General features: G+C 37.9%; 1 long non-coding RNA gene across 1 annotated transcript in view; it reads right to left on the bottom strand.

Moving 5' to 3' along the window:
• Window positions 1-17,965, bottom strand: part of LOC140610156 (uncharacterized) — a 47,619-nt gene that overhangs the window by 27,787 nt on the left and 1,867 nt on the right. The window lies entirely within an intron of this gene.

Raw genomic sequence — 17,965 nt, forward strand, 5'->3', positions numbered from 1 at the left:
TTGGGGATTTACCCCAAAGATACAAATACAATGAAACGCCGGGACACCTGCACCCCGATGTTTATAGCAGCAATGTCCACAATAGCCAAACTGTGGAAGGAGCCTCGGTGTCCATCGAAAGATGAATGGACAAAGAAGATGTGGTTTATGTATACAATGGAATATTACTCAGCTATTAGAAATGACAAATACTCACCATTTGCTTCAACGTGGATGGAACTGGAGGGTATTATGCTGAGTGAAGTAAGTCAGTCGGAGAAGGACAAACATTATATGTTCTCATTCATGTGGGGAATATAAATAATAGTGAAAGGGAATATAAGGGAAGGGAGAAGAAATGTGTGGGAAATATCAGAAAGGGAGACATAACGTAAAGACTGCTAACTCTGGGAAACGAACTAGGGGTGGTAGAAGGGGAGGAGGGCAGGGGGTGGGAGTGATTGGGTGATGGGCACTGGGGGTTATTCTGTATGTTGGTAAATTGAACACCAATAAAAATAATAATAATAATAATAATTTAAAAAAAAAACAAAACAAAATAGTGGAAAAAAAAAGAAAACCTTCTAAAAACTCTCTTCTATTTCCTAAAATCCCACACCTAGTTTATCACTGTAATTATGCATCATTCTCCTGTTCTAGAACATGAGGAAATGTATCTACTTTTTTCAATAAAAAAAGGAGATCTTAACTCCTTTGATAAAAGGGAGATAGAAGCAAGTAAAAATACAAAGACCTAAGGCAAGTAACCAATTGCATTCCTCACTTGATAATCATAGGTTGTTTCTGACCTCAGATAGTAATTTAGACTTAGTTCCAAGTAATTACCATGTACTTCCAAAAATCAAATTTACCTTCAACACATGAGGTGATTCCATCACTAAAGAAATCTGTAGCAATATGACTAAGGATAAGTAGGACATTCAGAAGGAAGAATTTCAAACATGTTGTACACAATAAGAGCATCATCAGAATAGTATAAAAGCTCACAAGATAACTATTTTGAAAAGGACCTTATCCAACCAGAGGTATACATTAAAAGAGTCTTCTAAAGTAATTATATTAGTTCACATTCTGGCACAGAACAATAGTGGATATTCATAATGATAAGCTTGTATTATCAATATTAAATTATAAGCAGTATGCTCTTTACTACAAGGCATTATAAATAACCTCAAAGACTTCCAATAAAAAGAATAAATCTTTAAAAGTTCTGACGCGGAATGCCTGGGTGGCTCAGTGCTTTAGCACCTGCCTTTAGCCCAGGGCGTGATCCTGGACTCCCAGGATGGAGTCCCACATCAGGCTCCCTGCATGGAGCCTGCTTCTCCCTCTGCCTGTGTCTCTCCTCTTTCTCTTTCTCTCTTTCTTTCTCTCTCTCTCATGAATAAATAAATAAATCTTTTAAAAAATAAATAAAAGTTCTGAGGCTGGGATATCAGTTATCTGAAGATTTTACTATGTGGGATAGCTCAGTCTATTTCAGAATATCATATATTACTAAATTCATTTCAGAATACATCTTGAAATTTTTTTTCCTTCTAGCCTGAGATATGATCTTCAAGCCAACACTCCAAAACATTAGTTATTTCTACAAGTGTACCTAAAGACATCACAATGTGACCATCGGAGATTTATGTTGTAGCAGTAACAGAATGATTAAAAGAGAATAAGAAAATCATGTCTATTTCCGTTTGAACAGTCATCAAATGGATAGTAAATCCAATGAAAGATCAGTGTGCCCAATGATGTTTTGTGGAGTTTGGTATTTATGACATATTCCTAAGAATAACGCATTTGATGCAATAGTTGTAGATGATACCTATGTGATTAACTCTCTGACATTCACTTTTTTTCCTCCCTAGGATTCTGGTGAGGACTGAAGGTAAAGACTTTTGTAGCACATTTATTGAAGTGTTCAACACATTAAGTAAGTGCTCAGTTATATGCAGGCTACTATAATTTTTTATTGATTGTGGGGACCGCATTTTAAAAGTGTAATATGAGAATCAGGAAGAGAAAACAAGAAAATTATGTTTCTGTTCATCAGTCCATGCCCACTTATCATTTTCCCAAAAAGTATCCCAAATATTTCATGTTAATTACCCAAGTATGTGGGGGTTTGTTTTCATTTTAGTTCAAGATTTCTATTTTTACCTCCATTGATTTTATTTTTTATTTATTTATTTTTATCTCCATTGATTTTAAATGGTGTAACGCAAATACTCTCATTCCCCATCCACCCCCAAAAAATCAGGGGCGCCTGCATGGCTCAGTGGTTGAGTGTCTGCCTTTGGCTCAGGTCATGATCCCAGGGTCTTCATGGGGAGCCTGCTTCTTCTTCTGCCTATGTCTCTGCCTCTCTCTGTGTGTCTCATGAATAAATAAATAAAATCTTAAAAAAAATCAAACCAAATTGAAACATGTAGGATGAGATGTGAAAGCTCCCTTATCTGCCTCCTAGTCCTTTTCCAAGTCTTCCCATGAGATATCAACCTGTACCTGTACTCCCAAGTCACTCATCTCCATAGCAAACAGTGTTCACATTCCACAGCCTCATCCTGGGCATTTCAAGAGAAGATTTGATTATCTTAGTCACTGCATTAAAATTTCAAGTCCTCCCACAAGTGCAGTTCCCTCTGCAGCTTTGATAATAATCTCTACACATTTGTAAGGAGTTGGCAAACCCACCCACCCGCATTCCCCCAAATGTATGTATCTCTGGGTTAATTTAGGAATTCAAGAAATTCAGATACACCAAAAAATTTTGGAGGCACAATTCTATCAAAGAACCTGGAAACAGGAGACTCAACAGCTCACTGACACAGCCATCCACATAAGTCATGTAACTGTTGGAACCAGCTCATTTCTTCCTCTTCTGCTCTGAGGAATATAGCAAATGTGGGCCACAACTTAATGAAAGTATCATGGGGAGGTTCCACAGGGTGAGAGGCCTCTGTCTATGCAAGTTTTCACCCAGGTTGTGAAATGAAGAAAGTGGCTACCAAATTAAATGATTCCACTTATGTGAAGAAAGTGGCTACCAAATTAAATGATGCCACTTATGTGGCATATTCCACATAGCAAATATGCCAAGTGGATGATTAAAATTCAGCAGGTTATACTTGCTGCCATTCTACAGGTGGTTTTCTAGGCAGTCATTATATTTTGTGAGCAATCTGTTCTGTAGCTTTTGATATTCTGGAAGGATTGACGACATCCATTTCCTTTCAAATAGAGCAGTTTTCAATTTAGCTACATTCAGCAACCTACAAATCAATCTGCAAGGCACTGTGAGGAAGATGGCTTTCAGACCTTAGCTATGTTGCGGTGAATTCTGCCGAGAACCATAATGTATAGATGCTCTGGGACCTCTGATGAGCCGTAAGTAGAACAACATCAAAAGTCAGTTTCCCTGAGTGAGACACATACAAGTGAGAACTAAGCTGAGGCATTACATCACAGGGCTCTTTTTATTTTTATTTTTTATTTATTTTTTAGGACTCTTTTTATTTTTTTTAAGATTTTTAATTTATTTATTCATAGAGACACACACACACAGAGTTGAGAGAGAGAGAGAGAGAGAGAGAGAGAGAGAGAGAAGGCACCATGCAGAGAGCCTGACGTGGGACTCGATCCAGGGTCTCCAGGATCACGCCCTGGGCTGCAGGCGGCGCTAAACTGCTGCGCCACCGGGGCTGCCCTAGGACTCTTTTTAAATAACGAGAAGAAATGATGCAAGGGTGGTATTTATTTCCTCATTGCATAAAAGTAGGTCCCCACTAAGAAAAGAGGCATGGGACTCCTGGGTGGCTCAGCAGTTGAATGTCTGCCTTTGGTTCAGGGTATGACCCCAGGACCCAGGATCAAGTCCCGTATCCAGCTCCTTGCAGGGAGCCTGCTTCTTCTTCTGCCTGTGTCTCTGCCTCTCTGTGTGTCTCTCATGAATAAATAAAATCTCTATTAAAAAGAAAAGATGCATGACATAGAAATGATCTGTAAAATCTTGTGAACTTTAAAAATGGTAAAATGAAAATAATCACAAAATATTTCCATTTCCATAGCCTTCTAGAGCATTGTTGAAGAGCTAGTTGGCCTCAACAAAATCTTGTAAGTAATGTGTTACTTTGCTAGCACTGCCATAACAATGTGGACTTAAGAAACAGAAACTTACTGTCTCACAGTTCTGGGACCTAAAAGTCCAAAATCAAGGCATTAGCAGGGCTGGTTTCTTTTGAGAGAAGGATCTGTTTCATGCCTTCCTCCTTGACTTGTGATGACCATCTTCATACCATCTCCTTTCTATGTGTATCTCTGTGCCTAGGTTCTTCTTTTTTGTAAGAGCACCAGTCATCTTAAATTAGGGCCCCCTCTAATGACCTCATTTTAACTTTGTTCCCTCTATAAAGACCTCATCTCCAAATAAGGGCACATTCTGAGATGCTGGGGGTTACAACTTCAACATAGGAATTTTGAGAGGTATACAACCTGTAACAAGTAATTTAAACATTCTAAAACTATCTTCAGTGATGCAATACATTTCAAGATATTCCTAATTTTCCTTTTACTCTGTTCCCTTTAGAGTCTCTTCAGAAATATAATTAGCCTCAGCAAAATCAGTTTTGAACTACAACAGTGTCTCACATATAGTAGATGTACAATAAATGTGCTGATTTGAATTTGATTTTTATCATAACCCTAATAATGAATCAAACTCATTGGATCCCATGGCATTAAGCAGATTCCAACTGACTACAAAACACTTGATATGTCCAACTGTTCAGATATAATATGAATTGTCTGAGTGTGTTGGCCTTTGAATTTCTGTCCTGCAGAATTTGCAGGTTAAATACAGTCATAAGTCATCAATTTTTTGGTAACTAAACATTTCAAATAATATACAGTGGTAACTCCACAAATAAGGTTCTCCCTCCTCTAATTTGTTGTTGCTGCTTGTTGTTTGTTTAGTGACTTTTGGAAGAAATTCTGTAAACGCTGTATCCTTTTTATATGTCAACACTGAAGTCCTTGCTGGGTTATCTGAGTGCTCAGAGATTTATTTATTTCAATGTTTGGAACCATTAAGTTTCCCACTGTGCTGAGGCACGCTGTGTGTTGGGGCATGCCTTCAATGTTCAGTCAGGCAGTTGGGAATTCCATGTTACCTTTTATGCCTTGCTTGTGTAGAGTCTCAAGATCAGCCAAGGTTGAGAAATTAGGGCCTTCTGGGGTCTTTCTTGAACATGCAATCAGACATAGGCATGGGCATCTTCTAGATTCCCAAGAACACATCCGAGCTTTTCAAAGCCCCTGTGGTCATTGCATTGCCCGATTTTTTCTGCTAAATTTTTGCTTAGCCTATTGTTTTTCCCAACTGTTATCCTCTGCCTCGGGTGGTCAGAAAGTTAATCCATTGCTTTTAATTGTTTTCAACAAATGCCCCCAGAAAAAGTTTCTCCTACACTCTACAAGTCCTGGCAGCCCTGCAATTGGTGTCTTATAGGGAACCTCTAGACAGGTCAAATAATGACGATTTTCTATGAATGCACCAGCCCCATTCTGCCCCTCTTCTGGTGGTTAGGCTATCAGCTCCCAAAACAACTGCAGAGCAAGAATGGAGAATGGAAACAGGACAAGTTAAGAAGCCAGGAAGATTGCTATTCTTACTGATATTCAGCAATTTTTCTTGATTAAATGCTCTCCAGATTGCTATAAGCCTTTGGTTAATTTCCACAATTCTGAAAAATTCTCCCCATTTTTGGCCACTTTTCTCATTGCTTTTATGGAGAAGAGAATTTTTGGAGATTCTTACTCCACTGTCTTTGCTGATGTCTTTCTATTGTATTATTTTTATGATTTTTAAAAATTAAAAGTAGTACTTCTTAAAAAGTACTGTGGTGATAAGGTAATGGTGGGGCTATCTACATGCTATTGGTACTCTCCTAGTTCCCATAAAACTTATCGCATTATCATTCATTACATTACCAGAACAGTGGATTTTTCTCCCATGGGTATCAATTTTGTTGTTTTTATCTTCTTTATTAAATTTTTATTTGTATTAAAATATTGTGCTCATCAATAGATTAAAAGATATTTATCAAGAAATATCAACCAATTACAATGTATTTCAATCCTGATTTGCAAAATGAAAACTGAAAAGAAAAAGTGATAATTAGGAGGGGAATTTTGAACATTGGATGTTTAATGATATTAAGAAATAATAGTTAATTTTTGTCAGTGGGAAAATAACATTGCAGTTACCTGTATTTTTTTAAAGTCCTTGTCTTTTATTTTTTTAAAAAAATTTACTTATTTATTCATGAGAGACACACACAGAGAGAGAGGCAGAGACACAGGCAGAGGGAGAAGCAGGCTCCATGCAGGGAGCCTGATGGGGACTCGATCCTGGGTCTCCAGGATCACGCCCTGGGCTGAAGGCAGCGCTAAACTGCTGAGCCACCAGGGCTGCCCAAAGTCCTCGTCTTTTAGAAATGCATGCTGAAATATTTACAAACAAAACTATATGATGTCTAGGAATTGCTTCAAAATAATCTGAGGAAAACAGGGCAAGTGGATGGAAGTATGGATGAAGCAAGACTAACCACGAGCTGATAATTGTCTAAACTGGGTAATAGACAGCAAGTTATACTATTCTGCTTCTCAATGTTTGAAATTTTTCATTAATAAAAGGCTTGGTACATTGTTGTTGTTGTCGTTTGTAATGTTATGTTACTTCAAGCTTGGGCCTGTGAGGAATTTTAGCAATCTCTAGTGGGTATATCTTAAAGCAAATCTTGTAAACAGGTGGTCGTTGGGTTATATTCAGCCTTATAGTCATGTTTTGTTTAGCCAGCACTGTTTCTTTTTTTTAAAGATATGAATTAGTTACCAACATTTTAATACTGTAAAACAGAGAAATTTCAGATAATCATCTGGAGTTCAAGCTTTTCTTGAAATCATGAGAAGCACTGGCTACACCTCACACGGTGAAAACTAGCTGGAATGGAAAAGTTTCTGTACCCTTTAGAGAGGAAAGGGACTCTTCATTTGCCACAGATCACATTTTCCTGGCCTTTGCAGTCACCCACATGTGTCATTCCTGTCTCGCTGTGCTTCAAAATCTTGTTGACAATGGGAGATGACAATGAACAGTAATCAATAATTTACTTCACTTTGTTCAATGTACAGTAGAGCTAGACCACTGTTCCAAAGAACAAAAAAAAAATGGTTTAAGATATAACATTTCACCCGTCTACAAAAAATTCAAAAGAGACAGGAAAATATCTTGCATAAGACTTGATGCCAATTAGAATATTTCTAAGGTGACAGTCTATGAGCTAGGCTTCAACAGGCAGACTGCAAAACTAAGTCAGTGACAGAGCAATTGTCTTTGATAAGATAAACTATGGAAACAGGATGCTTAAAAAAACAGCCAATTCAGTTAAGGAGTGCATTTTTTGTGATGAGCACCAGGTATTATACAGAAATGTTGAATCACTGTATTGTACACCTGACGCTATAATACTGTATATTAACTAACTGGAATTTAAATAAAAACTTTAAAAAACAGTCAATTCATCATAAATCTTATTAGGTTTAAGGCACGCGATCACTTGGAGATCTGGCTAAAGTGGAAGGATTTCTGAGTGACAGATGCAGTCTCGTGCATCCTTCATTTCATTTCTAGGTCCTATGCCCTTCTCAAGATACGTTTTAAATTACAAGATACACTTCAACTGTCACTTTTCAAGAATTCTTTTCTGATTCCTGCCAGGTAACATGCACTCTCCCTCCTCCACATCATAGGGGCACTTCGTGTGTCTTTTTTTTTTTTTTTATGACATTTGACCTTCCTCAGTCTTACATGAGTGCTTTCATCAATCCCCTTCTCCTTGTGGAGAATGGAAGACTGGCAGAGACTCTGCAGCCAGACTGCCTGGGTTTCAATCCCAGATCTACCACTTTCTAGCTGTGAACAAATTACTAAATCTCTCTGTACATCAATTTCCTCATCTATGAAGTGGACATGATAATCATACCAATTTCACAGAGTTATTAGCAGGATTCACTGAAGTCATACATGTTCAACAGGATGTTAAGATGGAAACTTTGACTGCAGTGTCTAGGTAGAATGGATCTAATATTTTGAAAAAGGAACTAGAGCAAAATGTATCTTTTCAAAGTAGCCATCTGAAAACTAGCTCCTTGTCTATGGTTGCCAGCGATACCTGAATGTGTTTGACAACCAGTTCCTGAACTCCTAAGCCCTTCTTCACGTGGGAATACAGAAGGGTTCAAGGTACGAAATTTTTAAATAGTAGATTTTTAGGGGGTGAGTTATTCTGTTTGGGTAGGGAGCTTCACTACTTTCATCTCAAGTCATCAGAGGGAGGCTTTAAGGAAACCACCTAGAAAGATGAATGTGTACTCCTGAGTTTTGGAAGGACTGTTAGTGTGTTTATTATATTTAAACTATGCAATTCTGTGATAGAAGAAAAAAAACAGGGTGGATGTTAGAAAGATAGTATGTTAGTAATGTCTAAGATGTATTAAAGATGAAGGGAATAATGGACTACATGATTTCTAAAAAAAATAGAACGAGAGTACTGCTTATGGATAGAAAATGATGGGAAGACCAAGTGATAAGGTAGGTAGTGAATCATGCCACCTCCAGACTGACAACTGTGTTATCCCTAAATTTTTCATCCTCCTGTGATACCCATTATGGTCCCATTATGAACCCAGTGTTCTTCCCAAGATATGCACATAAAACCTATTGCTGCTCAACAGCCTAACTGGCAAGCTGTGGCTAATGGCCAGGCTCAAGTGTGTCTCTGACAGAGCGAGCATGTTGGCTCTAAGCACCTTCTACATGCTAAGCCCTTTGCTCATTTTCAGATCTGGTTCTTATAACCACACCATCAATGGGGAAACTGTGGTGGGGGCACTGGGGATGGGAGGGGACATACAAACAATGAGAAACAAAGGATGCAGATAACATAGTCCTTCCACCCTGCTTGTATACTACCCTATGGTGTGATAAACCTATCCGTCTCCCTTCGTTCTTGTGTGTTTTAAATTGATTGACTAAATTATGTCATTTGAGCATCATATTTTTGCCTATGAGTGGTTTTATTTTGTAACCTCTGGGATAGCTTGCAAGGTAGTATACTAAAAGCTACCTCTGCATCAAGGTAATTTCCCACATGACAGAGACACACAAAGCAGGTGTCTGATTCCTGCCTGGAAAACCTAAAAGGTGAGGAATGGTCTGGATGGCTGCCTTAAAAGCAGGACTGAAGACATTGCTGCTACTATAATGGATTTGGCTGGCACTCTCACAATTTTTCAGGCAAAGGATGTGGGAGGGACCTAGGATTATGTTGACCTGGCAGCCTGGTAGTGTGCTGGGACATCAGCAGAGAAGGCTGCAGGTAAAACATGGATTACCAGAAGCGGAGGAATGAACTCTGAGCAAGCCAAGAGCAGGAGTAGAGATGTTTTTGGTCTTACCCAGAGGGCTATTCGTGATAGACTCCCCATCAATTGAGAGAATTTCCAAAGGGCTCACAAAAGCTGAGTTTAGAGGCCACCAACTCATATTATGGAGGATCATAGGTAAGAATTTTTCTGGTTCTCTTTGCTTCTCCTTCATCCCTGAAGGAGTCTGAAACCACAGTAAGCCAGCTCCAAGAGGTGGAGGAAAAAGCTGGACTGGTAACAAGAAGAGGGATCTACCAAGTCATAGACACTTCTGCCTACAGTAAACCTCACCTGGGGAAGGGAAAAGCCTTAATTTTCAATCACAATCAGTAGATTTACGCTTACTTAGAAATGGACATTTTTCTTATTATATTTAGATAGTGAGACCTATGAGGAACCAAAATGTCTTGGGACTTGCCCAAATTTTCATTTAGGCTCATAGAAGAACTAGCCGCACCTAACAAAATGTGAAGGAGTGGAGGGGGGCAAAAATAAAATTATTATCAGAAGCTGTAGTTCTAGCTTGCTCAATACAATGTTTACATATGGAAAGTGCTTAACACAGCACCTGGCATATAGTAAGTGCCAAATAAATATTAGCTATCATTACTGTTTGTGCCATTGCCTAGCATGACTTGTACACAATAGGAGCCTATAAGCGTTTTATCAAGTTAAACTAAATTCATAGTAGAGTAACTGCACAAATTAATGGATCTTTAAGATCTAGAGCAAAAAGTAAAGTGTCCAGAACTTTTTTTTTTTTTTTGTCCAGAACTTTTTTGAGGCTCACTTCTGAAATCTACAGCTCATTAAAAAGGATATAAAAGAGAATACCATAAAGCATCCTAAGGTCTTTTTTTTTTTTTTTTTTGGCTTATATCATAAAAACTCTAGAAGTTCTGAAATAGGCCTCACATCTTCCAGAGGATCAAAGGAAATCATTTCCTTCACTAGTCTTAAATTTCAAAAGTAGTTTATTTACTCCTGAAATACTCAAGCTGAAATACTGCTTGAGAGAGAACTAAAGAAGACAAGTTGCCCATAGAGAATATTCCAGAGCACACTGGGTGGGCACTGTGAGGACAGATCCTCCCAGATTTCTCAGGCCTCTGTAGAACTGAGGCATAACTCAGGGTCTCTGCAGCCCTTCTCCACTCCACTTTAGAAGGCAGCTTAAGTCTTGCATTTTCTATGTACATATTTAAAAGAACTTAACTTGTTTTCTGTGTTGACTCCCTGCATGCTATTTCCAGAAAGTGCCTTCTAGCTGGGAGGCAAAAACCATTGAGTTGGACTCTGATTTATTCCTCTGGAAGTAAGAAAGTTGCCACAGCATATTTCTTATAGCCTATAAATTCTATTCAAGGAAAGGATGTTAGATCAAACACTTATACAACAAACTTTTGAGTTTGTTTTTGTTTTGTTTTTGAGGATTTGTGGGTGTGGTTTTTTTGTTCTTAAGTTACTTACCACCATAGAACATTCTATAAACGTTCTTGATTAACAGTCTATATTTTTCAGCATGGTCCAAATACCATTAAGATGATTCTACTGTCTGTCTACAGTTAGCCACCTGAAGGCAGGGCTCAAGATCTATAAAGGTCTATAGCTGTATTTGAATGCTCTAAAAAAGTTTTACTTAATAGTATAACAGGACTCTGAAAAAGACACATTTAAAATCAATGTTTTGTTCAGTAACCTTGCCAATGGATCATTCGCACAATCTGAACATGCAAGTCTGCATTTTGATCAGCTGTCAAGATTATTTTGAGCTAACTAGCAAAGAATTTGAAACTACATTCACTTGATTCTTACCAGACTCTATCAGCACTTAGGGAAAACCAAAAAACATTGACTCCTCCAGGGATGGGAGGGGAAGCAAAGAGGACCAGAAAGCTTCTTACCTACGGTCCTCCATAATCTGAGTTGGTGGTCTCTAAACCCAGCTTTTGTGGGTCCTTTGAGGATTCTCTCAATTGCTGGGGATCTATCTTCCATATGTATCACATGTATACTTTTGAGTGCGAGGGCACTTAAGGATAGCAAACACAACTTTATGAAATAAAACGTCTTTTAAGTTGTACTCCAAAAGTTAACAACTACCTGAGCAAATCCTTTAGTTATTAATTTCCTATCAGTTCTGCTAGAAAGACAAATTTGGGGGCAATTTTTAAAGAATTGCCCAAACCATTAAATGAAACTAATGATGAACCCTTAGTGTCTAACAAATGAACTTTTAAAAATTATTGGTATTTTGATTGATTTTTATTGCTATTTGACATTGTTTATATGTCTAACAACAAAAAGAATGCAAATTTCTTGTAGAAAATTTGTGAACTATAGAAAAGCACAAAGAAAAATTACAGCTCTTATAATCCCACTTTTAAAAAGGATTTTTACTTATTGACAGAGAGCACTAGATGGAGGAGCAGCAAGCAGAGGGGAAACGGAGAAGTAGGCTCCTTGCTGAGCAGAGAGCCTGACATAGGGCTCTATCACAGGACACTGGGATCATGACAAGGCCAAAGGCAGATGCTTAACCAACTGAGACACTCAGGCACCCTTCATAATCCCATTGTAGTGTATTTTCATATACATGCATTTCTTTTGTTGTTGTGCACTGACACACTGTACATACTTTGTAATATGCTTTTTTTCACCAAACAGTAGTGTGAATGGTTTTCCATTACTTTAATGTACATGTGCTATTGTTTTCTAAAATTTAGCCAATCCCCATTGTTTTAGCTTTGTGGCTTCCATTTCTTTATTTCAAATAACATGGGGTAAATATCCTTGCACATAAATCTATTTGAACTCTCTCATTGTTTCTTTAGAAATTCTAGAAATGGAAATGCTGGGTTAAGGATATGAACATTTTCAAAGCTTATGCTGGAAAATGTAATTTAGCACAGTTTCTTTAGCATTTTACATTTCTAAAAACAGTGACTCCAGTGAAATGACTAGACTCATATGCTGGGTGGCTTCCCCCTGCAGGAACAGTCTCAAAGCTGAACTCCCCTGGTACCTGGTAAGCCTATTATATCCCAGTGTGAACTGTTTGTGCTGGCACCTCTGCTGCAGCTGTAAACCTGAGCAACAGTCCTTCTGTCTCATGTGCCAGCCCTGTTGGCAGCCTCTACATCTGCTCTGCTCCCCTGCCAGTCGGCTGACTATGGTACAGGAACTGCAGAGACCAGACAGGTCAGCCACCCAAGGTGACCCTATCCATTGCCACTTGCTTCTCCACTTTTCTGGACATATGGTCTTCAGCACACTTGTGAAATGTCTCAGTCTGAACGTGAAAGACTGGGTGCCACTAAGGAGAAGCTAAATACGTTCAAAATGAAATGAGAAAATAATATCAAGCAACACTTCTTCAGTTGCCAGATTCCATTTTCAGAGTCTCTGTTTCATACTTTCCATCAAAAACAAGTTGGGGTTTCATAGCAAAAGATATGAATTACTGATCATTGTGAAAGATGATTTTGTGGAGAACCATATTTGACCTTGAGTGATATTAACCAAGCTGCTGTGTTGTGCAATTAGTGAGGAAAAATGATGTCGAGGCTCAGCAACAGCCTGCCTAGCCACCGAGTTGAGGTGACAGCAACCTCCTTCACAGTATCCTTTTGAGCCTGGCTATCAATTTTTCCAAGGAACACTCATCACTGGGCCACAAAGAAATTTCCTTTAGGAGGCTATAAAATAAACCCTTTTTCAATGAACCCACCAACAAAGGAACCAAGAATGTCAAGACAAAGTATGGTTTTAGACATCTGTTTGGTTATGGAAAGATTAAAATAATGTTTATTGGTAAAATAATTTTTTGAATCACCCACACATTTTAACTTACTACTTATAATGATCCTTTCTGCTCACAAGAAAGAATATGTTTTGACTATATTAGGAAAATAGTTGTTCTAGAAAATTTATTTATACATACATAACAGAATTTTTAAAGCAAAAGGCAAAGCAGTGTTTAAAATTTAACCTAAATTGTCACTTTGATTTGGTTAAGTAAGTGCATCCATCCTTCTGCTATGGAGGATTAAGTAATTTGTACTAACTTTCCTTCAGAGGACACCTAAAAAGAACCTGGCTAAAATAATGAGAAAAAGACATTTTCAAAACGTTAGAGAGCTAATAAGTGATTGAGGAATTGCTTGGTAAAGATCCAAGAGAAGATGCACTTGAGAGAGGTGAATCTGTCATGAAGGTTACTATTGCCCAAGAGGAAATTTGCCAAGAAGAGCTTCCAACAGCCTCACTGCACTAGAGGATCAAAGTTTAGCATCCTGAATTATAGGGGAAGAAAGACATGTTCTTCACATATCCATTTTTTGATTTCTTATATTATGTTCAGGTATCACATTAAAAAAAACAGATCTAAGGACGTTTATTAAATTCTCTGCTCTGAATCATTTAATGAATAAGAATAATGAATCATATACTCCTTAACATCAATGGGTACATATCCCTACTCTTAATTTTTCCAAACATAAACATCAATGTTATCTTGAGACTTATAAACATAGTAATAGAATGTCCATTTCTATTTCTTTACTCCATTTTTTGGAATCTGTAGATAAGTCTTAGAAAGCAATACTTTTTTGTATTAGGGAATACAAGTATAAAAGTATTAAAAATCTACTTTTAATGATCAGTCAAAAAACGAGACAATTAAAGAACTAAGATTTCTGAGTCCAAATACAATAAAACAAAACAAGGCAATAACTATAAGAACAACACATAAACATGTGTAAACAATAAAAAGAATAAAAATAAAGGATGAAAAAAAAAGAATAAAAATGCCAAGTGTTGCGCAGCCCTGGTGGCTCAGTGGTTTAGTGCCACCTTCAGCCCACGGTGGGATCCTGGAGACCTGGGATCAAGTTCCATGTCAGGCACCCTGCATGGAGTGGAGCCTGCTTCTCCCTCTGCCTGTGTCTCTGCCTCTCTCTCTATGTCTCTCATGCATAAATAAATAAAATCTTTTAAAAAAATAAAATAAAAAATAAAAATGCCAAGTATTTTCCATGTTCCTAAAGGCAGTATTGAGGGCATCTTACTGTTTTGATGCAACCCAGTATCCATTCACTACCTTGTAGTAAACACTACCCCTCTTCAACTCCCAAACCATGTGGTTTAAGCAGGATTGACTCCAGCTCCAGAGGTAGCGGTCTTTCACAAATAGACCATCCCTCTGGCAAGGGATTGGTACAGAAATGAGAAGGTAATTAACCTTGGTGCTTAAGGAAATTTTATGCTTTGGGATGTCTAGAAAAGAAAAACTAGGGGAACCTATTTTGCAACTTTGATAAAACTGAGATACATTCAATCTCCAGAAACTACCTCCCTTTCTATGTGGATTACTACTGTTTGAACAGCTGTTAGTGTGTGGAGAGGCAGTATAGTAAAGGAGTCAGGAGCACAAACTATAGAGCCACACTCTTGGTCCTAACCTCTGCTTTGCTTCTTAACTAGCTGTGTGATGTTGGGCAAGTCACCTGAGCTATTTATGACTCAGTTTCCTCAACTGTAAAATGGGAATAGAACCAATTTAATAGGGTTGAAGTTTAAATGAATTAATACATGAAAAGCACTTAGAACATTGCATGGCACAAAGTAAGTGCTATACAAATGTTAGCCACCATTACTGTTGTAGGGATTAAATGAACTATTAAATAGAAAGTGTCAGAACAGTGTCTGACATATAGTAAAGCCTGTGTATTATTCATTATTGGGCTGACATTGGCAGCACATATACTAAAATATTATCCAGTATTAAGACCATTCATTCATTCAACAAATATTTGCTGAGTACTTTTTCTGTGCCAGGCTGGCCAATATCTTCATTCTAGACCAGCAGTATTCAACAGAAAATGTAATGTGAATCATAAATATAAGCCAAGTATGTAATATTAAATTTTCTAGCAGTCACATTAAAGAAGGAAAAGGAAAAATAGAAGTACCTTTATAAAATATTTCATGGGGCACTTGGCTCAGTGGTTTAGCATCTGCCTGTGGCTCAGATCTTGATCCTGGAGTCCTGGGATTGAGTCTTGCCTCAGGCTCCCCACAGGGAGCCTGCTTTTCCCTCTATGTCTCTGTCTCTCTTTGTATCTCTCATGAATAAATAAAATCTTTTAAAAAAAATATATTTTACATAATCCAATATCCAAAATAATGACTTGAGATACTTCATATTTTCTCATTTTAAGTCCCTGTAACATAGTGTGTATTTTATATGCACAGTACATATTAATTCAGCCTAACCACATTTCAACTGCTCAACAGCCACATGTGACTAGTATTTAACATGCAGTTCCAGACAGTGAAGGTTAGGGAAATAGAGAAAATGTTATCTTTGTCTCCCCACCCACCTTGCTACGGATTACACTTTTTTTTTTTCAATTTGCAAAGTCCTTTCACATTATTTCATTTGATAGGAACACACCTCATCTTGAAGGATGGATTAGATTTTAAGAAGTGGGAAAAACTTTATCCATTCACCTAAAGAAGATGTGGTACGTGTGTGTGTGTGTGTATATATATATATAGAGAGAGAGATAGATATATAGATAAATATGTATATATGATGGAATACTATTCAACCGTCAAAAAGAATGAAATCTTGCCATATGCAATGACATTAATGGAACTAGGTTTTAGGCTAAGCAAAATATGTCAATCAGGGAAAGACAACAATCACATGATCTCACCCATATATGGAATTTAAGAATAAAGCAGAGGATCATAGGGGCAAGAGGGATAAATAAAACAAGATGAAATCAGAGAGGGAGACAAACCACAAAAGGCACTTAATCATAGGAAACAAATGGAGGGTCGCTGGAGCGGGGAGGGGGGGGATGGGATAACCGGGTGACAGGCATTAAGGAGGGCACGTGATGTAATGAGCAGAGGGTATTATGTAAGATTGATGAATCACTGAACTCTCTGAAACTAATAATACGTTATCTGTTAACTTAAACTAAAAAACAATAAAGAAAATCACAGAAACAACATCTAAAAAAGGGAGGGGGAACTTCCATCAAGAAGAAATACATGAGCAGGAGCAAGAGGCAGGAAAACAAGAGATCTAGTAGGAAATCAGAAGATCAAGATAGGCACTGGAGGGGAGAGGGTGAGGGAATGGGTAATGTCCATCACCATTACTGGGTGATGGACATTAAGGAAGGCACATCATGTAATGAGCACTGAGTGTTATGTAAGACTGATGAATCACTGACCTCTATCTCCGAAACCAAAAATACATTATATGTTAATTGAATTTAAATAAAAATTTTTACAAAGATCAAAACAGAGAAATGAGATAACTTACAGTCTGGTACTCAAAAGATCCCAATGTTAATCCCCTTCCTCTTTTGCCGACTGAGGAATATTTTAGGGAAAGCTTCCCCCACCCCAACAAATATTTGGATACCTACTATCTGCCAAGGGTTATGATAGACCTTGAAGATATAAAAAGGAACAATGCAGGTGAAGTTCCTGACTTCTTAGATTTTACCTTCTCTAGAGACAAAAATCAATCAGCATATAAAATAATTTCACGTTGTGTTAAGCATTACATAGGAAATAATTATGGGGATGAGTGCCCGGGAAAAGGTATTCAGAAATGGTGACAAACTGAGATCAAAAGAATAAAAGGAACTGATGAGCTAGGAACCAGGGGAAGAGTGCTTCAGGGGGGAGGGAAAAGCATGTGCAGAGTTTTGGAGGCATGAAAGAATTTGAGGGTGCTCCAGAAACTTAAGAAACAATGCTGGTAGAGCACAATATGGCCGTAGATTGTGTCAGAAGGTACGGTGAAAGGTGCAATCGAGTGGACAGGTCATGATGGGCCGAAGACCATGAGGAGGAACTGGATTTCATTTTAAAAGCAATGGGAAATCACTGAATTTTAGTGTCTTAAAGGTTATAGACAAGAGAATGAGGCATTTTAAACTCATTCTTGGCTGCCGTGTGAAAAACTTGTTAAGGTGGACAAAGGTAGAAGCCGGAAATTCCAGTTAGAAAGCAAGGAATGTAGAGATGACGGTGGCATAGTCCAGACTGAAAGGTCCTTGGTACAATTCATGACCTTTTTGTGGATGCCTGGGTGGCTCAGCAGTTGACCTTCAGCTCAGATCATGATCCCCAGGACCTGGGATCCAGTCCAGAGGGAGCCTGCTTCTCCCTCTGTGTTTCTCATGAATAAATAAATTATTTTTTAAATGACCCTTTCCAATATTTTTGAAAAATTATCCTCTAGGATTGTGCTGCAAAAATCTCAAAAGAAGTAAAAGATGTTGTCTTGTCCTATTACACATTTTGGGGGGGAAATGCTCCCCCAAAAAGCCAACATGAAATTAAATCTTTGTCCTAGCTATTAGGACATACTTAACATCTTAACCAACACTATTAAATACACAGTAGAATCATCTCCAAAATATAATTTTTCCATTTTTGTTAAGGTGACTGGTAA

This window comes from Canis lupus, chromosome 19, assembly GCF_048164855.1.
Source record: "Canis lupus baileyi chromosome 19, mCanLup2.hap1, whole genome shotgun sequence".
NCBI lineage: Eukaryota > Metazoa > Chordata > Mammalia > Carnivora > Canidae > Canis > Canis lupus.